Below are 25268 nucleotides of genomic sequence, written 5' to 3' on the forward strand. Positions count from 1 at the left end.
AAGGGCATCCAGATGGCTCCCTGGGTGGAGGGTGCTGTACTGGAGAGGTGACCACAGCATCGCTCGCGGTAGGAGTCAGGAGCCTCTGGTGGTACCTGTGTATTTCACCCAAAGTGACAGGGACCTTGTTAGCCGTCCTTGCATTGAGGAGCTTGATGGATGGAGCTCCTGGGGAGGACGTGGCGGCCGTGATCTGCCACGAAGATGATGAATAATGTTTTTTTTTGCCTTAAATGATTACCAAAAACTTTACAGCTAGCCAAAGCTGGCCTCTTGGAGCCCCTGGAGGAGGCTTTTATAAAGTGTCATTTAATTAGTAAGGAGCTTATTGATTGCTGTCATGTGCTGAGTCCTGCACAAGGCCCAGGTAAGAATCAGTGATGGAGGACCACAAAGAAGACAGCAAGAATGGGGCCAGGCCCAGACCACAGCCTGGGTGAGGGCGAGCCCCCTCCAGACATGCTAGAAGGTCTGCAATGGCCCAAACAGGCACCATTTACTGGCGGTTGAGACGTGAAAGGGATATGTTCTTTGTTAGCCTGGTTTAGACAAGCCACTGTCATTTTAAAGGAAAGGAGAGGCAGAGAGGCATGATGGGAAATTCTCAGCCAGCCCATGATGGGGGCTCGAAAGCCTAGCTTGCCTCATGGGCCTTAGCACCCTCGTCCTGACAGTGACACACAACTGCACCAAGTGAGCTCCGGGATTCCAACTCCAGTGTTCTACTTTAGTCTGAATTGCTCATCAAGGGATGGAATAAGGCAAAAATAAATCCCAATTCATCCAGAGCTTTCTCCGGCTGGGTTCCCCAGAGAGAGAGCACAGACAGACACCAGTGTGAGCTCAACCATAACAATTCTACAGAAAGGAATAGACTTCAACTAGAAATAAGTGTCAGGAGGCTGCACGGACATTGGCCAGCCCAGCGCACACGTCCTGGGGCCCGGGGGACCATCTTTCTCCTGAGCTGGTGCATATGTCCGGTGATGAGACTCCAAGAAGAAGCCTGCCACATCCCAGGTCTTGGTGACAGTCCCCGTTTCCTGACCAAGGACGCCAGCTTCTGCCAGAGACCACTGCTCTCAGTCCTGACCCAGAATGACCCCTGGGGCCTCCTTTACTTTTTAAATTTTAAATATCGATTTATTTATAGAAGCAGAGAGACAGACAGGTCAACACAGAAAGGGAGAGCAAGCACCCATCTGCTGGTTCACTCTCCAGGCTGCCTACCACAGCAGGAATTGGGCCAGATGGACGCCAGGAGCCAGGAACTCCATCCAGGTCTCCCACATGGGTCATGGGAGCCTAACTGCTCGGGCCATCACCGCGTCCTCCCAGGGTCTGATCAGCAGGAAGCTGGAAGCAACAGCAGAGCTGGAGACTCCATCACGCAGGGGTGTCCTGACTGGCGTACAACCTGGCAGGCCCAGTGCTCTCCCCATCAGAAGCCTTACTGGACGTGAAGGAACCTGATGTTTAAAACTAAACGGAGTTGGGCTTGATCCTGGCTTTCAGTCTTATTAGCTTTTTCCTGTGGGCAAGTTACTTATCTCTGAGCTTATAGACTGTACGATTACATTTCAGAGGATGATGTAGGCAAGAGGACAGTGCTGGGGACACTGAGAGCAGCCAAACCGCCACTGCTCTGCCTCCCCTTCTCCACTGCCTTCTTTTTCCCTCCAAGCTAGGGGGAACAGTTATCAATGTGGCAAACAATGCCAAGGCAGACGAGAGAGCTGCACAGGTCCAGCATCCTGCTATCCTCAAACCCACAATCAGTGACCTTGATGGCGGAAATCAACCGACTGAGCTTCCGCAGCAATCAATGCATGGCCAGTAATTTTCACAGGACTTCACAGATTGAAGAGACGAACACTTCTCAACGGAGAAACAGCCACAGGACGTCGTGGGCTGCAAGCTTCGCAGGAGCCGGCCATGTGACGAGGGTAATTTCTGTCTGTGAGTTCGGTCACACGTGGATGGAGGGAGCGTAAGCATGCTGTTGTGTTGGGTGGACTGGAGCAAATTTTAGGTGCCACCTTTAGGTTGGAGATTGAGTAATAAATTCAAAGTACCCCAAGAGAGCTATATCAGAGAGTTTAGAGTATCACAGTCATTGAAAGCCAGTTGGCCGGCACCGCGGCTCACTAGGCTAATCCTCCGCCTTGCGGCGCCGGCACACAGGGTTCTAGTCCTGGTCGGGGCGCCGGATTCTTTCCCGGTTGCCCCTCTTCCAGGCCAGCTCTCTGCTGTGGCCAGGGAGTGCAGTGGAGGATGGCCCAAGTGCTTGGGCCCTGCACCCCATGGGAGACCAGGAAAAGCACCTGGCTCCTGCCATTGGATCAGCGCGGTGCGCCAGCCACAGCGCACTGGCTGCGGCGGCCATTGGAGGGCAAACCAACGGGAAAAGGAAGACCTTTCTCTCTGTCTCTCTCTCACTGTCCACTCTGCCTGTCAAAAAAAAAAAAAAAAAGCCAGTTGTTGAACAAAGTGTTGGCACTGGGATACCTGCTGAAAGACCTGCGCCTATTTCAGTTCACAGAGCAGGGCCAGGCCCACCCTAGCTTCTCACCCTCACTCCTCTCCAGAGCCGCGTCCCCTTGCTCAGTGCACCACTCACGCCACTGTATGTGGCGACCCCAAAGACCGCAGGCGTCGGATCCTGGAGGCGCGGCCTCGGGGAAGGTGGCGCAGCCAGGGTCCCCGGGGGAAGCAGCTGTAGAGCAACAGTGCCAGGCTAAGAGAAGAGAGCGTTCCTAACAATGGTAGCCCCATGGCTGCTGCAGTTCTGCTAGGGGCGTGACAAAGCTAAGGCAGAACCACGGTGATCCGACTCCCCAGATGGAGGAGTGCCAGGGCCGGTCTGCCATGCGGCACACAGGGTGCCCAACCCGAACCCAGAGGGCTTCTCATCCTCATGGCAAGAGCACCCTGAGGTGGGGACGGATGCCAGGAGCTGCAGGCAGTGGACTCTTCTTGGTGCACCAGCCAGCCGAACCCCAGTGTGCAACTGTGGGCGGGACCGTGGCTGCTGGCGTCACTGAACAGCCGTCCGTCTAAGCCCTCAAGGCGGCCGTTTGATTTTGACTTGGCTCCACCTCTAGATCTGCCAACAGGTGGGACAACGATCTTTCTGACTGTACATTAATAAAACTTGAGTCCAGTTGTGATTTGACGTCTCCCAAAAAGTCTACCATTCACGCCAGTGAATTCTCGTTTGAGAATCTGGCTACAGATGTCAACCTACCGAACGCAGTTTCTTCTCGAACGTGGATGATATGAAATGTGGCAGAGCAAAAGAGAGCCTTCCCCCACTCAGGCCTGCGCCACCCCACTCTCAGGTGGAAAACGTGGCCCCCCGACATGGACGGGAAGGGCACAATGCATGCTGGGAAACAGGGTCCTCTGAGACCCCTTGTCTCCACAGGATGGCCAAGGGTTTCCTCTCTTCACCCTTCCATCCGCGACCACAAAAAACCCTAAACAAGTCAGAAATACGATGATCCCTATGGACGAGAGCGGGCCACCCTCCCTTGACTTCCATTTTCATTGCTTCCCCCTCTGTTTTCCTGTATCCTGAGTCTCTGTTGCACCACCAGGCACGGCACCGATCCATGCACTTCCACCTTCGATCAGCCCAGAGGAGTGCAAACCGAAGGCAGGAAGGCCTGTGTGCAGGGAGTGATCTGAGCTGATCCCCGGGGAAAGCCTGAACACCTGAATCCCAGCAGCAAATGCCAGGGCCTTGCAGATATCCTGGATAAACCAGCTTCCAGGTGCATTTTTGTGTTTACTTCCCTGCAGCCAGCAGGGGTTCTGGGGGGATCGGGTTGCAAGCAGGAGCAGCATGGGAGGAGGCAAGTGCAGAGTGGGGTCATGAATTTGTAGGGGAGGGCTCCTTGTAGTCTAAGCATTCAACAGAAGAACCCAGCCAGCAGGTCTGTACCACCCATTCATGAGAACATATCAGTGCTTGTACTGAGAGATGCTAAGCCCGCACGGGAAGAAGTATTTACCATCTGAGCTGAACTAGAGGACTACGCTCTCCAAGGCGGTGGCAGATCATGGGGTCACGGTCATGGCCATGGATGTCACTGATGAAGACCGAGTCTGTTCCAGCGACATGAGTCGTTGGGTCTGGAGAGTGGTCAGGGCACTCGGGCTGTGTACTACTGACCTGAGCTTCCAGGTCAGGCCATGGCCATTGGGTAGTAAAGAGAGTCCCTGGAAGGGACCTGTCATCCGTATTCTTCAACACAGCTGAGATGTCTAGCACAGGGCATTGAGGGGCACCCTGGCTCCTCCCACAGCAAGAATCCCCAAGAGTGTTCTGGAGAGAATGGAGTCTGATCAGGTGGAAGCAGACAGCTCACCTGCAGGGACCAGCAGAGCAGGGAGCTCTCTCTGGGTAGGCACTTTGCGGAGTCTCTCCTGCTTAGAAGACATAATGTGGAAACCAGTTACACAGGGGATTCTGGGCCCCGCAACCACTTTCCCCCCTGAATTTAAGAAGCTGATTGTTGGCAAAGTAAGGGGATTCCTTGGGGCCAGAAATTGACAAGAAAATGTGATGCTACAGAGGCAGGGGTGCCCTGGGGCTGGCCTGGAAACCCCTGTTGGCCCACGGCACTTTTTTAAAAGATTTATTTATTTATTTGAAAGGCAGAGTTACACAGAGAGAGGAGGAGAGGTAAAGAGAGTGTGGGAGGCGGTTTCCATTTTCTGGTTCATTCCCCAGTTTCCCACAATGGATGGAGCCATGCTGATCCAAATCCAGTGTCCAGGAGCTTCTTCCAGGTCTCCCACAGGGGTGCAGGGGCCCAAGCACTTGGGCCATCTTCTACTACTTTCCCAGGCCATAAACAGAGAGCTGGATCGGAAGTGGAGCAGCCGGGACTCAAACAGGCAGCCATATGGGATGTCAACACTGCAGGTGGCGGCTTTACCCGCTACACCACAGCGCCAGCCCCAATAGATAAAATCTTAAAAAAAAAAATTAGTCTGGCAGGCAGGAACCATGGTGGGGGTGGGGCCTTCTTGGATTTGTTTCTGGTGGAACAAAAATGGAGCCATCTTGGGGATGGTCGCACTGCTAACCCACATTGCTCTGAGTTAGGCCTGAAGTTCCTACAACCCCTGGATCCTCCCATCCTCCCAGTAAGACCCACAAAACCCAATCGCAGGGTTCATTTTGTAAGTGGCCATGAGTTAGCAGCCAAAGAACCTGCATGAGACCACACAGGCCACCAAGAGCTCCTTTGGGAAAGGGTCAAGGGCATATAGGCTGGACCAAACATCATGAGCCCCGCGAAAACAGCAGATACTGGGAGAAGCAGCAGAAGCCCAGAGCTAACAGGAGTGACGGGTGGAACTGTGTCGCCCAGAAGGTGACCAGCAGAAGACAGGGATCTTAGGAAGGGAAGCAGGAGAAAGAACTCATCCAGTCCCTTGGAAGAATAGGAGTTGGGGATAGGCACAGACACATGGCGAGGGAAGGGCGGCTGTGTGCCAGCCAAAGAGAGGTGGCTCGGAAGGAGCCAGCCCTGCCCACACTTTGCTTTTGAACTTGCAGCCACAAGGAACCCCGCGGGGATTGGTGCCTGTCATTTAAGGTCCTGGTATGTGGAGTTGCTTATGGCAGCCAGAGCAGAGTGCAATGTCTGAAGAAAGAAGAATGGGGCTGGTTTGCATGACCTATAAATTAACCTAGGGGTGGGCACTGTGGCATAGTGGGTAAAGCTGCTGCCTACACCATATGGGTGCCGGTTTGAGTCCTGGCTGCTCTGCTTCTGATCCAGCTCTCTGCTATGGCCTGGGAAAGCAGTGGAAGATGGCCCAGGCCCTTGGGCCCCTGTGCCCATGTGGGAGACCCAGAAGATGCTCCTGGCTCCTGGCTTTGCATTGGCCCAGCTCTGCCCATTATGGTCATCTGGGTGTGAACTAGTGAATAGAAGACCTCTCTCTCTCTCTCTCTCTGCCTCTCAAATAAAATAAATAACTCTTAAAAAAAAAGAAAGAAATCAACCTAGTGATGGAAGTCAGCCAATCAGATTTAAGTTCTTGAAGCCAGAACATTGTAATTAGAAACAAGATGAACAATAGATTACATGCGATCATAGACTTGGAACTGGATCTGGAGAATAGCAGAATACAGGGCAGGGAAACAAGGAGACATAACACGAGATCTGGCCACACAGAGAGTAGACAGAGAAAGTCAGACAACTTGGTCAGAGCTGCAGAAGAAAGAACAGGCAGAGGGCTGGAGAGCGGAAATGTGGCACGGATGGCGAAGCCACCACTTGCAACACCAGTGTCCTATATCAGGGCACTAGTTCAAGTTCTGGCTGCTCCACTTCCGATCCAGCTCCCTGCTAATGCACCTGGGAAGGCAGCAGAAGATGACCCAAGTGCTTGGCCCTGTGCACCCACGTGGGAGACCCAGATGAAGCTCCTGGCTCCTGGCTTTGACCTGGCCCAGCCCTGGCTGTTGGGTGGTCATTTGGGGAATGGACCAGGGGATGGATGATCTCTCTCTCTCTCTCTCTCTCTCTCTTTCTCTCTCTCTCTCTCTCTCTCTCTCTCTGTGTGTCACTCTGCCTCTCAAATAAATAAATACATCTTTTTTAAAAAAGCAACACAAAGAAATAACAGTCCTAGGGGAGAGAATGGCCCAGCCTGGCTGGCGGTAGCTGGGCCAGGCATGATACAGGTGATGAGTTTAGATATGGATCTGCCTGGTGCCAAAGATATGGAAGAACAATGCTTCCCCAGACACTGGGGTGTGATGGTGCTGCCATGTGTGGGCTGTGTGGGACCTCTGGGCTCTTTTGGGGGTCAGGGATGCAGAGTACCCAGAGGAAGGGCTTCGTGCACCCAGCGTGCACCCAGCCTGCACCTGCGGGTGGCAGGCTGTCGATGGCGATCTTTAAGTGTGGAAGTGACACAATCAGCGCGCACTTAGGAAGATAAAGCACCTTGAAGAAGCTCAATAACTGTTGTGGATTGATCAATGGTGCTCTGAGGCTGCGGCTTTTGTTCTTGGAAGGCGGTGGCTGGGACAAGCTGAAAACCTTCCAGATCCATCTTCTTGGGCACAGGGAGGCACCCTGGGGAGACCCTCTGCCTTCCAGCAGGCTGGAGCTAGGGCGAAATAAAAGCGAGGGTCTCCAGTGCTCCTGGCTCCAGAGCTGTTGGAAACCCGTGAAAAGCTTCCCCCAGGTCTCCCCAGCTTCCCTCCTTGGCACAGATGCTCTGTCCACACTGCCTTGGTGCTGAAACCGACTTCGCTCTGGGCCCACGCGGCCATGGGTATCCAGGCCAGGCATGAGGTTGTTCCCAGCACCTCATCTTACCCTCCCTTCTCCCGGGCAGGTACCCACTCTGCCGCCCAGGGCTGGGCTATCCCAGTGAGCTGTTTTCCCCTTTCCTCTGACCCCACCTTTTGTCGGGGTTGGCAGGAGGACAGAACTAAAATCCACAGGGCACCTGCTGCCTACATCACGTTTCCTGTGTATGTCAACCCAGTGACTCACTAGCAGGCTTAGAGAAAGGGTGGACCAGCTTCAGCTGCTCGCCGGCAGTCCTGGGCCACAGCAAGGGGCCAGACTACGACTCCAAACCAGGCACAGACTCAACCCCGCCTGGTGCTCCAACCTCCGTCCTCCATGCGGCTCTCAGTGCCACCCTTGGGGCCACATGCCAGGGGCAGAATTGCATGCCACAGGCCAGCCACAAGACTTGAGCATGGCCTCCTTTTTCCTCCTTCTGCCTACCTAGGAATGCACCCATGCCCCCTTCTCTCCCACATGTGAGCACATCCGGGCAGGATGCATCTGATTTTCTGTTATTAATCACTGTCATCTTTCATCCACTGGTTCACTCACCCAGTTGGCCACAATGGCCAGAGCTGGGCTGATCTGAAGCCAGGAGCCAGGAGCTCCATCCGGATCTCCCACATGGGTGACAGGGGTCCAAGTATTTGGATCATCTTCCACTGCTTTCCCAGGTGCATTTGCAGGGAACTGGATTGGAAGTGGAACAGCCAGAGCAGGAACAGTGCTCATATCCAACACCGGCTTTGTGATTTAACCTGCTGTGCCACAATGTCAGCCCACCGATTTGATTTATTTCAAGTGAATTGTTTGCACATCTTCCACGTGCAGGGTTTCGTCCAGTTGGTTCTCCAGGCACAGGCTCACGCATGGAGAGTCCTCCTCTAAAACCAAGCTGACCATGGGCATCTGTTTCTGCTGTGCCAAGTCCGACATCCCATCTATGTGAAAGACACCTGCCTGCTGAACTTGAACCTGTGGAGGCAGGAGCCTCAAGTCTGGATGGTCCCCCTTCCCCAGGTCGGTCTTATCTAGCCAGGCCAATGCCTGTCCCTAGGCTAGAGATTCAGGTGCAGCAGGCAGGGACCCACATTGTAGAACAGCTGGTAAAGCCACTGCCTCACTCTCTGTAACTCTGCCTTTCAAATGAATACATAAATTGTTTTTTTTTTTTTAAAAAGCAGTGGGCAAAGGGAAGGAAAGAAAAGACAGACAGACAGGAAGGGAGGAAGAGAAAGAAAACCAACAAAGAAAAAAAGCTAAAGAAAAGGAAAAAGAAGGATGGGAAAAAAGACTAAGAGAGGGAGGTGGCTCTGGGGCCTAATGGTATAAGACACCACCACCACTTAGAACACCCGCATCCCATGCCATCTGCTTCTGATTCCAGCTTCCTGCTAATGCACACCCTGCAGGCAGTGGCGATGGCTCAAGTTGTCGGGGGTCCTGCCACACACATGGAAGACCCAGACTGAATATCAGGCTTCTCACTTTGACCTGTTCAGCCCTGGCTGTTGCAGACATCCAGGGAGTTGAACCAGCAGATGGAATCTGTGTGTGTGTGTGTATGTGTATGTGTATGTGTATGTGTATGTGTGTGTATGTGTGTGTATATGTGTATGTGTGTGTATGTGTGTGTGTATCTGCCCTTCAGATCATAATAAAAAGAGAACAGCAGGACGGGAGGGAAGGAGGAGGAGCAGCTCCTCCCAGTGGGCGGAGCACCCCAGGCCTTTCTTAGGCAAGCAAAGACCCCCAGAATGGCACAAAACAGAGCGCAGTGACTGTTGATTGAGAGGAAGGCAACGACACCACCACCACCAGAGGATGTGAGCAGGTGCATCCCCTCGGGGCTCAGCACAGGGCAGGCAGGGACGCTGGGGGACCATCTTAGCCAGGGCTGCCATAGCACCTCCCCTCAAAAAGTGACACAGCTCAAATCCTCCGTGTGACAAGGGGCAAGGGTAGGTGACACCCCTACTCCCTCTGCTGTAGTCCCTTCTCTCCTCTCTCTGGCCGGGGTTGGCCAGGCTGAAGGCAGGAGCCAGGAACTCTCCCAGGTCTCCCACACGGGTAGCAGGGACCCAAGTACTTGAGCCATCACCTGTGTTTTCCCAGTGTGGGCATTAGCAAGAAGCTGGAATTGGGGGCAGAGCCGGTGCTGAGCTGGGCACTCTGATGCAGGATGTGAGTGGCCCCAGCAACACCTTTACTGCTGTGCCAAACGCTCACCCTGGCTAGGGACTGAAAACACCAGAAATGCATCCCCCCCCCCCCCCCCAGTTCTGCACATCAGAATCCTGGAAGCAGGGAGTGGGCAGGCCGGGCTCGCTCCCACGGCTTAGGGAGAATCCCCGCTGCTCCTTCAGCTCCCGGGGTTTCCTGTATTCCCTGCAGTCCCTGCCTTCGTCTTCACGTGGCTGCTCCCCGGCATCTCTGCGATGGTTTCCCCCTCTTGTCTAGACAGTCAGGGTCTGCCCTAAGCCTGCATGATCTCGGAGCCAGAGCGTTCACGACATCCGACAAGACCTCTTTTCCAAATGGAGTCACGACCCCTGGAGGACCTCGAGGGAACACCTCTTCTGGTGGCAGGAAGTGTCACTGTTCTACCCACCCCAGGTGTATCATCCAATGAGAAAGAGTCGGACCTGGGGGCCGGTGTTGGGGCACAGAAGTTTAAGCAGTGGCTTGTTAGGCCAGAACCCCCTATTAGTGTTCCAGTTCAAGTCCCAGCTGCTCCACTTCTGATCCAGCTCCCTGCTCATGCACATGGGAAGGCAACAGAGGATGGCCCAAGTACTGGGCCACTGCACCCATCTGGGAGACCAGGGTAGATCTCCTGGCTCCTGGCTCCTGGCTCCTGGCTGTGGCCTGGCCCAGCCCTAGCTGTTGTGACCATCTAGGGGAGAGAACCAACGGATGGAAGATCTCTCTCTCTCTCTCTCTCTCTCTCTCCCCTTCCCCTTGCTTTGATGTTCTGCCTTTCAAATAATTACATAAATAATTTATAAGAAAAGATTCAGACTTAGAGTTTAGATCCCACATCCCCTGGCTCCTGAGCTGCAGGCTACAAAGCCTACTCGGCAATGGGGATGTTTGCTGGAAATCCTATTGCAAGGGGGATCCCCAATTTCACCCAATTCTAGTCCTGAGTGCACAGAAATCCCAGGGAAAGAGAGGACCGCTCTGAGGTTCCTGGGGTGTGTCAAGGTCAGCACCACAGGCAGCTCCTAGGTGTGCAGACAGGGCTGTGTCTTCGCCCATGTGGGGTTGGCACATGCAAGAGCCAAGTGTTTCCTGTACCACCCCCTTCGCCCTGAGAGCTAGCCCAGCCCCGCCCTGATGTCCCAGGGACCTGGAAGGGCAGGAAGAGGCTGCTCCTGTGGGTCCCCAGGGGCTCATCCTGAATGCAGGAATCCAGCCGAGCTCCCGCTTCCCTGGGCTGCCTTCCCCTCCACAGACACGTGTTGTGTATTCTCATTCCATTTGTGTCTCCTCTTGTTGATCTTGTTACCTAAGTACTTGGCACAAAAGTAATTATTTTGTTGCACAAGGCAAAGCAGCCAGGGAAGTTAAAGAGGGAGAGAGAGAGAGAGAAACCAACTGTGACTCCAGCCCGAATTGTATACATAAGTAGCTCAATAGAAAAGGGAGACCTGCGTGGGAAAGAGGCTCACACTGGAGATGGGGACGGGGGGTGGGGAGGAGAGTAGCATGTTGCCATTGTGTGCAAGAAAAAGACAGGTTCTCAGCTAAGTGGCCCTGCGTGCACCTGCCCCTTGGCAGCTCCAAACCACCAGTGCAGATTCAACTCAGGCTGCATGGCCCAGCACACCAGCAGGGCAAGCCAGCTGCGTGCGGGCCCATCCAGATCATTCTCTGTGTCTCCAGCCCGAAGAAGACAGCGAGGAGGGAGGGGGACATGTCCACCCTCCTGGGGAAACAATGGCCGCTTGCTCACCCCCAAAAACTCACAGTGGCCTGCACCCAGGTCCATGCACCAGGCACACCCCCCATCACGCCATGCTGCCTTGCAAAGCCCGTTCCAGTTATGTCCCCTCTGACAGCCAAGTCACAAATGCACCATTCTGGAGAGGAAAGGAGGGGACATGGGGTGGGATCAGCCGGGAGGTCCAGGGGCATTGCCATTTTTCTCCTGCCCCTGAGAGCAAGATCAAAAAGGAAAACTGTGCCCCCTGGTATTTTTGGGGGGAGGGATGGCACTGCAATAAATCAGTATCCCTGCTTCTCTGGCTCAGAGAAGCAGGCACAGCCAGCCTCGTGCGGCTCTGATCTCTGCGGTCGCTGCCTTCCTGCTGTTCCTGTCTGTTCTTGTCCCTTCCCCCAGCTACCGTCCCATCTCCTGACTTCCTTTCTCCTCTCTCTCCCTGCCCCCTCCCTCTGCTTCTGTCTGTCTCTTTCTCCCCCTTCCTCTTTCTCCTCTCTCTCCCTCCCCCTCCAACCCTGTTCTTTTTCCATTCCTCTCTCTCTTTGTCTCTCATTCTCTGCCGACTTTCCCCCCTCCCTTTCCCTCTCCCTCTCTCTCTCTCCCTGTCTCTCTGATGTCATCCACTCTTATGAGCAGTGCAGTTCTCTCCTGCCCACCCTGAGGCCCTGGCCACAGGATCACAAAGCCCCCTCCCCAAGGAAGGACCCGGGTGGGCTGCCTGGGCTCCTCAGCCATCAGAGAGAGGCTGGAGGGGGCGGGGCTGGGGTGGGTGGGAGACACCCACAGACACGCAGGGACCACTGCCCTCCCTTTTCTCACTGGGAGCAGAAAGCCTGGAGCAGCCTACAGCACCACCTATCACTGGGACAGAGAGGCGAGGCCAGATGGCAGCAGACACCAGACAAGGGAACAGTTCTCTCTTCACGGGAGAGTGGACAGCGAAAGAAAAGAAACCCCCAGGGCTGGCACTGTGGAATAGCAGGTAAAGCCGCTGTCTGCAGCACTGGCATCCTGTATGGACACCCATTTGAGTCCTGACTTCTCCACTTCTGAACCAGCTCCCTGCTAATGAGCCTGGGGAAGCAGCAGAAGACAGCCCAAGTGTTTGGGCCACTGCACCTATGTGGGAGACCCATAGGAAGCTCCTGGCTCCTGGCTTTGGATCGGCCCAGCTCCGACAGATAGAAGATCTCTCTCTCTCTCTCTCTCTCTCTCTCTCTCTCTCTCTAACTCTGACTTTCAAATAAATAAAAAGAAACCCCCCATCTATATGAAATGCCATGAGAGAATCCCCTCCCAACCCTGACCTACCCTTGGCTCCCCGTGAGTAGCACCCTGGAGAGGAGCAGGAGAGGAGGGAGGCACCGAGGAGGCCCTGGCCATCCTCAGAGGGTCACAGGAGAGGCAACACCTGCCGCAGCTTGCCAGCCCTGAACGTGTCCTTCCAGTGCACATGTGGGGGCGGGGCACCTGCTCCCGGGGCGTGGAGGGAGGAAGGCACCTCTCACCTCTGTCATCTCATACCCAAGCTCTGGGAGGACCTGGATCACCAGGCACCTGACCTGCACTGTCTACAAGTCGACCTCGTGCCCGTCCCTCAGTGCCTTTCCTCTGTCTTCACATCATTCCTGTCCCTGCCCCGGCCATGGTGGCCTCCCCTGGACACCTTGGTGTACCGGGCACCATACTGGTTTCCCAATGCGGCTGGGACAGAGCCAGAGCAGGCAGAACATGGGCTGACACCCTGGGAGCCTGCTTTATTGTCACCTTCAGCAGGTCCCAGCCTTGCTCAGCCTTGATGTCCTCTTGCTGCAGGTGCAAAAACAGCCTGAAATTCCCTGCCTTGCCCAGTGCCCCCACCCCAGCAAGGAATCCCAGGGGCAGGTGAACCAGGCACTTTGGGGAAAAATGATTTGTCCCAGAGAACAGCAGTGTGGGTGGAGAGCAGAGGCGCCTTCTGGGAGACTGTGAACGCGTGCGCGCGCGTGTGTGTTCGCGTGTGTGTGTGTGTGTGTGTGTGTGTGTGTGTGTGTTTGGGATAGGAGACCTTCTAAGAATTACAGAGAACACATGAACAAAGAAAACAGCAGGTGGAGGGGGAAAAAAATAAAAACAAGCAAAGCCAAGCCAGGCTGACATGAAGGTGAGCAGTGTGAAAGAATTCCAAGTGCGGGGTTTAACGTACAACTTATGGAGAATCCAAGGTTGGAAAAGACCCCGGGTGCCCCGGGGCGGGGCTCTGTGCAGATAATAATGTTCTCACCGCTGGGCAAGGCTGGTTCCTGTTGCCGTGGAAAATGACTAAGGAGGAAAAGGATGCCTTGAGATGAAAGCAATGTGCAAAAACCTGCACTGCCCACCCCTCTCACCAAACACTGCCAGGACTGAAACCGCCCGAGGGCATCCACAACAGCTTCCTTGCAAGGTAAATATTGTGCAGCTCTTTGGGTAAAATGACCATGGGTGCAAATGGTGTGGGCTTTGGATCTGGGGTGGAGTGGAGGGGGAGGGTAACTGCTTTTATGCTGCCCAGGTCTTTTGTATAAAAACTTGAGGGTGCAGGTCCCCCCTCTCTTGGGGAAGGTGTCCCCAGTCCCTATGGGGAGGGGGGTGAGCCAGGGCCAGCCTGGCTGCTGCTGGCCACAGAAAGATGCACCTGTCCATGCAGGAGGTGCTGCTAATGGCTGGAATGAACGACCAGCGAGGGTGGACGAGTGGATGACCTGCAGCTTTGCAAGGGCAAAGCTTTCTCCCACCCGGGTACACGGAGCTCGAGGTATGATGGGTGTCAATCACTCACACTGCTGTCTACATGGGCAGGGCTGCTCACAAGGCACAAACCATCCGAGAGCCGGCTCTGAGGGAGCACCAGGGATGTCCCGCCTGAGGCTGGCTCCCCAAAGGCCTCCTGGATTGTGGCCCCTGTTAGCTGGAGTTGCAGAGGTCCGGCCACATTCCAGTACCTGCCTGCCACCTGTTCCAAGGCAGGGACAGCCCTGAGCGAACAGGGCCAGGCAGGGTCAGTGGGATTCTGGGTAGGACGGGGTTGGGCTTCGTGGTGTCCCCTGCTCTGCCTCTGCACCTGCCCTGGGCTTGGCCCTTGCTTGCTGTCCTTGATGCCCTTCTCCTCATCCCTCTCCGGATAGAACACAGCCAGACCCCTGAACCCCACACACCATGCATGCCTCCTGACCTGGGCGGGGCCTGGCTGTGGGAAGCTGACCCAGGCAGACAGCTCACAGCCTAGAACACGGAAGCCCGGGGTCCCAGGTGTGCATCACTACAGAGACGATCGGGATGGACCATATGCTTTTCTCTGGCCTCAGGTTCCTCATCCGTACAATGGGTGGGCTGTGCCCTATGTGACTGATCACTCGGGTCTTTTTTTCTGCTCCAAGAATCGTGGTGGTCATACTGACGCCATTGCAGCCAGCTCGTCATCTCCAAAGTGATTGAACTGGAAGTGGAGCCAGGATGTGAACTGGCGCCCATATGGGATGCCAGCACTGTAGGCAGAAGCTTTACCCACTATGCCACAGCGATGGCCTCAGTAACTTAGTCTTTCCTGGGCCCATCTCATCGTGGTGCAGCTGGTTACGCCACCGCCTGCGACAGCAGCAACGCCAGCATCCCGTACCAGAGCGCTGCTTCACGACCTGGCGGCTCTGCTCCCAGTCCAGCTCCCTGCTGCTGCGCCGGGGACAGCAGCGGAGGTTGACCCACAAGCATCACCCCCTGGGAAACCCCGGGTGGAATTCCTTCCTCCTGGCTTCAGCCTGGCCCAACCCTAGCTGTTGTAGCAATTTGTGGAGTGAACCAGCAGGTGAAAGATCTCTCTCTCTCTCTCTCTCTCTCTCTCTCTCTCTCTCTCTCTTTCTCTTCCCCTCCCTACCTTCCTCTCTCCCTCCCTCCCTCCCTCTCCTGTCATTCTGCCTAAAAAAAAAAAAAAAAAAAAAAAACACAGTCTTTCCCATGCCCAGGATGCTAGCAGCATCAGGTCTCCCTTAAAGGAGCCTGGCCTGTAGTCTCAGAGGGGTCTGGATTGGAAGCTTTGCTCCTTTAAAGATTTGTGTGACCTTGGCCCAGGTCACATAACACATCTGAGTTTAAGAGCAGGGTTCACTCTGTTGACCTGTGACGGTGTGGTGAACAGCTGTGGGGCTCTGGGGCTGGGGATCCCAGGCTCTGATGCTTTCTGGATTCAGGCCCTCTGCTGGGTGGGAGACCCCTTTTCCCAGCAAGCTGGTTCAAACCAGCTAGCCAGGGAGGGGAGAAGAGGGGGGAACCTGAGCATGGGGGTGGGAGGGAGCTGGGTCAGGCCAGGCCCAAGGGCTGCCCCACATCCAGGCTGTGTGTGTGTGTGTGTGTGTGTGTGGTGTTTATGAAAATGAGCAGGGATGTGAGAACAGGTGCAGAGGTTGTGCAGTGAGAACCTCAGTCACTGAAGAATTGGAACCTGTGGGGTTCTGGGGGGCCAGTAGGCAGGAGCCAAAGGCGGAGTGCTGGATGCCTTTTGTCCCCACTAAATAACTGAGTCTGGGTTTTCTTCATACCTGGTAAGGCTCTGGCCAGGTCTGCAGGCTGCACCTGGATGGGGTGACAGGTCTGATCCAGGAGTCAGTGGCCCCAGGCCACATTATTTACATTGAAGAAATGTGGGCGAAAGGTGTCAAAATTCTACCAGTCATAACGCACTGGAGATTGGGAGGGGGTGGGGGCGGTAGGGCAGGTAGGGGACCATGAACTTGCTGGGTTTTTGTCACGATAACTAAATGCCTAAAGCAAGCTGCTTAGGAAGGAAGGAGGTTTGTTTCGGTTCAGGTCCTGGGAAGTCCATGGACCACGACTACGCAGCCCCAGGGTTGAGCCGTCTGGTGAGGGAGGGGCCAGCTGTGATAGAGCATGCGTGGTGAATGGTCATGGGCTGGCCAGGGAGCTGAGACAGGGAGCAGGCCCCCCGTCCACGCCCACATGTCTCTCCTATAATACAGCCGCTGGGGTCGTCACAGCAGGTCCAACCAAGCAACACCGTCCAGTTCCCTCACGTCCCAAAGCCCCAGCCTCAGACACTGAAACTGGGGCCTTTATTCAGGGACCATCCCCATGAATCCTCTAGCCACTAACAGAAGCCCAACGCTTAACACATAGGCCTCCTGGGCGAACTCCTAAACTCGTGCTCAAACCATAGCGATCCGTAAGCTTTGAGAACCTCTGGAACGGCTAACACCTCATTCTCAGTTTCACTGAGAATTAATCCACTTTGCAAACAACTAAGAACTTACTCACACTTAAACATGGGTCTGTCTGCCTCCACATTGCACGCCAGTTAGAAAAGAAAATGTCGCTTTGCTTCCTTGTCTGCTGTGTGAAAACACTATCACTTATCCTGCCCGAGTCGTAGGGAATTTATGGACTGGAAGGGGAAAAGCTTGTGGCTGCATTTTGTTAACAACAAAGTGTCTAGAACTCTGTTCAGTGTAGAACTTGCTCCATAAGCAGCACCTATTATTACGACCATTAATAAAATAAGGCAGTATACAAATACCTACTTTTATTGCTTATTCTTCGGAGGCAATATTGGCTCTTCTCGCAAACCTGCTGGGTGTACTCCCTAAGTGCTGACCTGTGACATCCATGCCCCTGGAAAACGACCTGCCTCAGCAGATCCTCGTCTCCTGTAGGCTCCGGGATGGAGCCTCCCAGGCTAACAGCCCTGGGGAGCAGAGTCGAAGCCTAGTGCACTTTGCTTTATTCCAACTGCGGTTCTCAACCACCTCAACCCATCCATCAACGGCCAAGGGATTATTGAGCACTGCTCCTGTCCAAGTGCCTCCAAGCTTGCAACCAGGGCGGGTCTTCCACAGCAGGGAAAAACATAGATATCGACCTCCGAAAGGAAGCAGGGTGGTTGAGTCTGCAGACCCACGGATGGAAGGGCAGAGCCCCTGACGTCCACACCATGGTGTTGTCCATGTCCATCAAAGCCAAGTCCCTGGCAGACTCTGGACTGAGTCTAGTACATGAATACCTGCTCTCTGTGAAAATACCCACTCTTGGGCCATTCTGCGGGAGTGTGTGTGTCTCCCCTCGGGGACCTGGAAGCTCCGGAGGGCGGGGCCTTACATCACACTTCTCCCCGCTGCATTTCACACACTGTCCAGCAGGGCGCTGAGCTCCTGCTGGGTTCCCAGCTTAGATGCTAGGCACAGACCTGAGCCTCTCCCTTTGCTGTTTGCAAAACAAGGAGGGTGGGAGTGGACACTTCCTGGGTTATAGGGCGCACGTTTCACCAGCACTAGCTTAGGCAACCGCTCCCAGTTGTCTGCGAGTTGAAGTGTTTTTCCAGAACGTCCCCAGAGCCTTGTCCTCTGGAACATCTCTCTTGCTCTTTCTTCTCTACCCCAAATCTGTGCCATGTCTCCTCTTCCTTATCCCCTCCTTGTCTTTGTGCAATAAATCCTACAGTCCCATTCCTCCACAGAGGACATGATTTTTTTTTTTTTTTTTAGATTTTTAAAATTTATTTGAAGGAGTTACAAAGATAGAGAAGGAGAGGCAGATAGAGAGAGAGGGTTATTCCATCCACTGGTTCACTCCCCAGTTGGCCACAATGGCCAGAGCTGTGCTGATCTGAAGCCAGGAGCCAGGAGCTTCTTCTGGGTCACCCATGTGGGTGCAGGGGCCCAAGAACTTGGGCCATCTTCTACTGCTTTCCCAGGCCACAGCAGAGAGCTGGATTGGAAGTGGAGCAGTCAGGACCCAAACAGACGCCCATATGGGAAGCCTGAACTGCAGGCACCGGCTTTACCTGCTATGCCACAGCACAGGCCCCAACGGGATTAATTTAAGCACTGGCTTGGTGGATGTGCCTCTGGGGGACTTGTTTTTTTGCAAGAAGTCTTAGCCCTATGCAGGCTCCCTGTAACACATAGCCCACAGAGGTGGATAAGTCACTCCTGCATTTGGTAAGTTGCAAGGTAGACAACTGAGAATGCAAACATGGGAACAGGTACAAGAGTCACTTCACAAAACCATGGACAATAGCACATGCAAAAGACCCTCGACCGTCACCAGAAAAACGCATCCTACAGCTACGAGGAGACAGCTCTTCTCACGCACCAGGATGTCTGAAATCACAGAGCTGAACACTGGCAAGGATGGGGGCAACTGGCACTCCCAGATGTTAGGAAAGGGCCAAAGGGCACAGGCACTTTGAGAAACAGTTTCCGGTTTTTTTAATGAGGTTAAACATATGAGGGCACATCAAAAATCTGAGGAAAATGGAATAAAAACAATTCCTTTGGCTAGCGCTGTGGTAGGTAAAACCACCACCTGTGGCTCTAGCATCCCTTATGGGGGCTGGTTCGAGTCCTGGTTGCTCCACTTCTGATCCAGCTCTCTGCTATGACCTGGGAAATAGTGTAAGATGGCCCAAGTCTTTGGGCTCCTGCACCCATGTGGGAGACCCGGAGGAAGCTCTTGGCTCCTGGCTTTGGATTGGCACAGCTCCGGCCATTGTGGCCAATTGGGGAGTGAACCCTCTCTCTCTCTCTCTGCCTCTCCTTCTCTCTCTGTGTAACTATGACTTTCAAATAAATAAATAAATCTTAAAAAAAAAAGCAGTTCTGAAACAGCCACACTGATGCTTGGTGACAGAAATTAGATCAGTGGCTGTCCCCTGGTGGGTGGCTTAGGACAAAGATTGCCTGCAAAGGGAACGACTTTATTTAAAATTTTTTAACCTATTCTCATCTTGATTTGAAAAGCAGAGAGATAGAGACAGGCAGAGAGAGCACTCCCATCAGCTGGTTCACTCCCCAAATGTCTGCACCAGCTGGGGCTGGACCAGGCCAAAGCCAGGAGGCTGGAATTCAACCCAGGTCTCCCACGTGGATGCCACAGACCCAAAGACTTGAGTGATCACTGGTGCCTCCCAGGGTATGCGTTAGCAGGAATCTGGGATCCGGAGCCAGCCTTCAAACCCAGATACTCCAATGCGGGGTGTGGGAACAACTTCCTGAGGCCACGCATGGTTGATATCTGGATTAAAGAACGGCAATAAACACAAAGAGATACCAATTCCTCCCTATCACATGGCTAACATGTAAAAGATTGACAATAACCAGGGTTAACGAGCATAGGAAACAACAAGGACCCTTGTCCTGTGCTGGGAAAAACCGAAGGTGGCTCAGTCCCCTTGGGAAAACAGTGCTTGGCAGTGTGTAAAGGCTCTGTGTAAAGTGATCACCCCATACCCTAGGACTCAGCATTCCACTTCCGGCTGTGCCCCTGCCGTAAACACACATATGGAGTCCAGCACGCATAGAGCAAGCATGGCAGTAGCAATGCCCACCAACTGTGGAAGTGGCAGATGGATGGTGGTTTGAGCCTGCAGTGGAAGACTCTATGGCAGTGGAAGTCAATGGACTGTTACCAACAAGCACAAGGGTGCACTTTCAAAGCCAACGTTGAAGCCGTGAAACCACACAGAAGAAAACAAACTCCACTGGCACTGTGGTACTTGTAAAGGAGGTGAGTAACGATTCAGCAACAAAGGGGGCTATAGGGTGCTGAAAACATTGTATTTTTTTTTTTTCACGCACAGTTCTGGAAAGGGTTTACAATTGTGAGACGGTCCCTGGAGTCCAGCACCCTGGTGACTGGACCTGGGCCACACTGCAGTGAGCTGAGATTCATTGCTCTCCCGTGGGCAGTTCCAGCTGATGCATGGTCACAGGGCGATGTTCTTTCTGGCAGCAAATGGCGTGACTAGAGCCACAGCATCGGCTCTCTTTTCTATCTGGAACCAAAGCTAAAGGTGGAGGTTGCTGGCCGCTGTCTGCCCTGCGAACTTCACTCACAGCCCTGAGCCCCGCCACAGACTCAGAGAGAGGCCCGCTCGCCCGCCTTCCAGAAGGAGCAGCCTTCTCAAAGCCTCACAGCACGGTCAGAATCTCCCTGGAGGTCTTGCAAAGCCAGCACCTTCCCTGGCTCAGACTGGGATGCGTTGGCTTCTCAGCTCTACGGTGAAGGCGTTTCCACGCAGCTCAGCGTCAGCTCTGTGTCGAACCTGTCTCCACCTTGTCAGTGTTCCAGCTTCAGGTCTTCAGTCCTTGGTGGGTTGCCGCTGTCTTGCTCACCAGTGTATTTCCAAAACCTGAGCCACGGTAGACATTCAACGCGTGTTAACTTGAGGAAGGAGAGCGTGCGTGAGAATGAGTTGTATTCTTCGAGCTGTGACAAGGACAAAGACCCACTGTCCCTGGCTGCAGAGGCTCCTATGTGTCATAGGGTAGTCAGCTGTCACACCTTGATCCCTCTCTGACTCATGCCTTCCATCTTTCTGGAACTAGCAAGCTAAGCTGGGGCTCCTTGGTCTCGGGTCCCTCACAGCCAGGACTGCAATGCCCTGTTACCCAGACCTGAGACACCAAGGGTCAGTGGCGGGAGCAGAAGCTCATGGCCAAGGTGACGCCCATTGTGTTTTGTCTGCCTCTGTGCCCATTTTGTTCTGGAATAACCCATCCAGGTCCACGAGTGCTGTAATAAGGAGGCGTGTTCTTCCAGTCCCGCCCCTCTCTCTCGAAGTGATGAAATGAACGCTTGCCAATTGCTCTGGAATGCATAGATCTCCGTGAGACGGCTGGAACGGACTGGCGATGGGCTGGAGGCTGCGGCTTTAGCCTTTTCCCTCCCATTCCCCTTCCTTCCAGCAGCAACGCTGGCACTACAGTAATGCACCGTTTGATATTTTAGCATTTCAGATATTTTACAGTAAATTACTTCAGTTTATGGCACTTTGCTTCCTTATATAATTGTTATAAATAACCTTCAAATGGCATAAACACCGTAAACATTGCAAAACTGAAAAGTAAATTATAGACATTTCCGCGTGAACACGTAGGAACTCCAACACGTTCGGGTGAGCGAGGAAGGTAAGTTTGTTTGTTCTCGCCTCCCCTAACCATTCATCTCGCATTGCCACAGTAAATAACTTGCAGTAAATAAACGCCAGGGAGCAGGCAGGATCCTCGGGTACTTTTCTAACACTCGGGTGGCTTCCCGGAGGAGGGGGCTGGCTCCACAGTCCTGGAGTTGGAGCCCTGAGCTCAATGGGGTGGGGTTGCACACAGGAGGCTTTGCAGCTGCTAAGTACAGGTAGCACAGTGGAGACCCAGGTCGGGGTCAGTCTGCACCAGCCTCCCTGGGGAAGCTAAGAGGAGTGTGCCAAGTTTTGGGAGCTGCAGCCTTGCCCATACAATATAATCTGGGTACCAGCTACAGTTTATTGAGTGTCTGCGTATGTGCATGGTGTAGACATTTTCTCACTGAAGACTTCACCACAAGGAGGATGTGTGCAGGGGAGGGCACAGGAGGGCGGACATTTAGGGGACAGGAGGGCCCTTGGACCTGGCCCTGGCTCTCACAAAGTGCCTCGGAGGCTGCTAAGTGATGCTACGCCCGTGTGTGTGTGTGTGTGTGTGTGTGTGTGTAGGACTTTGCAGCATTGGTTGCTGAAGCCTAAACACTTAAAATACAGCCTGCTTTTCGGTAAACGTGTTTTTGGCATTGTCTTCCCTGTTCGGTAAATAGACCAGGAGACTCAGAAAACAGAAGTTGTGGCAATAAGTCTCGAACTCCGAGACACCTCGGTGAGAAGCCCCATCTCGCAGGTGGGACCAGTAAAGGCTCAGGAAGATTGAATGACATGCAGAGATCCAAAGAGCTGAGGAGGGAAGGACAGCCATGATCCACCTGCTCTGACAGCTGGGACACCCGGGTATTTGTCTCTGCCCTGTGTGCTTCTAAAGGAGCCTGCACGACAGCTTCTGTGTGAGCGCCCCCTGCAGAGCGGGGCTGGGATTTCTGCACCATGAGGTCACGGGCACCTTCCCATGGGGACCACTCTGTGCCGGGTGTTGCACTTGAAGGCAGGGGTAGCCCCCAGATCTCCCACAGAGGCACGCTTGTCAAAGACACTCTCTGAGGCTCCTGGAATACTTGCAAGTGGCTCTCGGTGTGTCCCCAGATGTCCCTCCCCTCGTCCTACAGGTGAAGAAACGAAGCAGAGACAGCGGTTTGCACGAGGTCGGGCTGCATTAGTAGCCAAACCAGAGGTCAAGCCTAAAACTCCTAACTTTTGGGCCAGTATATATTACAATATGCAAGAGTGTTTCGGAAAGTATAGGGAAAATGTATGTTATAAAAAAAAATGACGTGGCCTGCGCCGCGGCTCACTAGGCTAATCCTCCACCTTGTGGCGCCGGTACACCGGGTTCTAGTCCCGGTCGGGGTGCCGGATTTTGTCCCTGTTGCCCCTCTTCCAGGCCAGCTCTCTGCTGTGGCCCGGGAGTGCAGTGGAGGATGGCCCAAGTCCTTGGGCCCTGCACCCCATGGGAGACCAGGAGAAGCACCTGGCTCCTGCCTTCAGATCAGCACAGCGCGCCAGCAGTAGCAACCACTGTGGGGTGGAAAGGAAGACCTTTCTCTCTGTCTCTCTCACGTCTAACTCTGCCTGTCAAAAAAAAAAATGACACATGGATTTAAAAATTTTTTACTGTCAACTTTTTAATATTTCCTCTTATATTCTCAAACCTTTACAATATCCTCCTTCAAGTATATTTCTGATATGGGACTTAAATGTCTCTCTTTTTAAAATTGTTTTAATCTATTTGAAAGGCAGAGAGGAGAGAGCGTGAGTGTGCGAGAGCCAGCAAGAGTGAGAGTGAGAGCGAGAGAAAGAGAGAGAGAGAGAGAGAGAGAGAGAGAGAGAGAGATCTCATCCACTAATTCATTTCCCAAAATGTCTACAGCCGCTGGGGCTGGGCCAGCGCAAAGCCACAGGTCCAGAACACAAGCCAGGGCTCCCCTGTGGGTGGCAGGGACCAAAGCATTTGAGTCTCCACTGCTGCCTCCCAGGGTGAACATGAGCAGGAAGCCAGAATGAGCAGGAGAGCAGAGTCAGGACTCGGCGTCAGGCACTCTGATGGGACCCGCAGGTGCCCCTAGCAGCAGCGTACCCCTGCCTCCATCAACAGGGACACGCTTCTCTGGACAAAAGTGGTACATGATTTTATATTAATCAATCAGGTTTTTTTTTTAAATATCCTGAGCATGAACCTCCTAGCTGAGTGGGATTGAACCTAGGATCATCTCTCGATCGGCTTATAATCAGCTGTTCCATGTATGGACCGACTGGCCTTGAACTACTCCAGCGCCACCCATCTCCGGCCTGCTGTGCTGTCGGCCTTGAACCTGCACCTGTGCCTGGCAGCCGGCCAGGCATCATTGAAGTTCAGCTCTAGAACACAAGCAGTGTTTCACAGAGCCGGTGTGCGAAGGAACTCACTTGGCACACAGAATCTCTTCTGGTCTGGCACACTGACAAACCAGCTGTCCCGGCCTCCTAGCCACTGCTGGATACTAAGAGTTCTAAAGTGCTCTTCTCCTCTCCTCCCAATAAGTGGGAGCCCTAGGAAGCTGTAATAACATCTAAAGAAATAAAGGAGTGCATTTTTTTAAGCAAAAACAGACTTCTCAACAATTTGGATTCCACCCGGCACATGACCACACAGGATATTCCTCAGTGGTCAACCAAGAATCGGAGAGGGAAAGGGCAACTTTGATGGGTTGGGTCTGGCACCCATCCCAGGAGGGCGATTGAAACACGCAATCATTGCTGGAGATGACATCAGAAGGCCGCCCTTCCCACTGATATGGGGACAAAGGCCGTGAGGTTTTCCTGAAGCGAGAGGTCACCAGTCTGTTTGGAATGGAACATAAGACTCTCTCACCACGCAACACAGTGCCCTGTAAATGCTAACAGAGGTCTGTACCCACCAAGCTTTGGACAGTGGATTCGAAGTACGAAAATTAGAAAGAAAACTTTGCTGGGATAGAATTCATCAACCCTTGAGCCAAACCTGCATTCCTACTCGGCAGAGTTCTTTTGCAGACTAGCTGGGCACCCTGAGTTATACAACATGAGTTTTTTTAAAGACCAAGGATGCTAAGTTACATTCGTTTTATTAAGTGTGCATCTCCATCCACTCCCAGTCTGTATGTCCCAGTCAACATCCTGCCCACCCCACCCACCACTGCCACCCAGCTTCTGCTCAGTCAAGACAGAATACACTGTGTGCAGCAGGTTCTGTGTCTTTTCCTGCTGGGCCCTGGGGTCGGCTTCCTTCCCCAGCCTCTGCTCTGCCTGGCCCAGGCTGATGGAATGTGAGCAGGTGGGACACAGGTAACCTCCAGATCTGGTCGCAAATACTTCTGTACAGCTCCCCACGCTCTCTCTTCACGCCCCCTGCAGGCCGGATAGGAGCACCCAACAGCAAACTCTAAGACATAGACATGTCCCCGAGCCACTATAGTGAGCATCCACAGTGGACCATTTCAGGGAAGAGAAGCACATCTTACCTGTGAAGTCACTGAACATTGGAGCTGTTTGGTACAACAGCTGGCTGACTGTCCAGGGCTGCGTCACTTTGCTAACCACGTCTGCGTGTCCAACAACAGCAGTTTGCATGAAGTGCCAGGGATCAGAGGACAGATGTCTATGGAATTCTGATTCGCTACAACGTCTTAGGAGTGGGATCCCAAGGATGTTAAAGTCCTGTAGCACCTGGCCGGCTGAGCCAACCGGAGGTCAGATGTGGGATGGTTTAAGGTCAGGTGCAGTCAAGAATGGTTTTCACCAGTGTCCTTTGGCTGGGCTGTTGGGTTCTCAGAGGTGGACATGTGTGCCCATCATAGGCACGTCCTGGTCAGGGAGTCAATGATGTGAGTCACACATGGGCAAGCAGAAAGCAAGCGATGAAAGACAAGAAGCTGGCTGACCGGTCCTGTCCTAGCCAGCATCCTGGAGGCACCAGGATGCAGGTGTCACAAGCAGTCACTTAACCCACTGCTCCACAGAACCCACTCTGAAGCTGATGGTTTTAAGTGAGGGAGCCGTGTGTCCTCCACAAGCTCTATGCAAATAACGT

Source organism: Oryctolagus cuniculus, chromosome 8 (assembly GCF_964237555.1).
Source record: "Oryctolagus cuniculus chromosome 8, mOryCun1.1, whole genome shotgun sequence".
NCBI lineage: Eukaryota > Metazoa > Chordata > Mammalia > Lagomorpha > Leporidae > Oryctolagus > Oryctolagus cuniculus.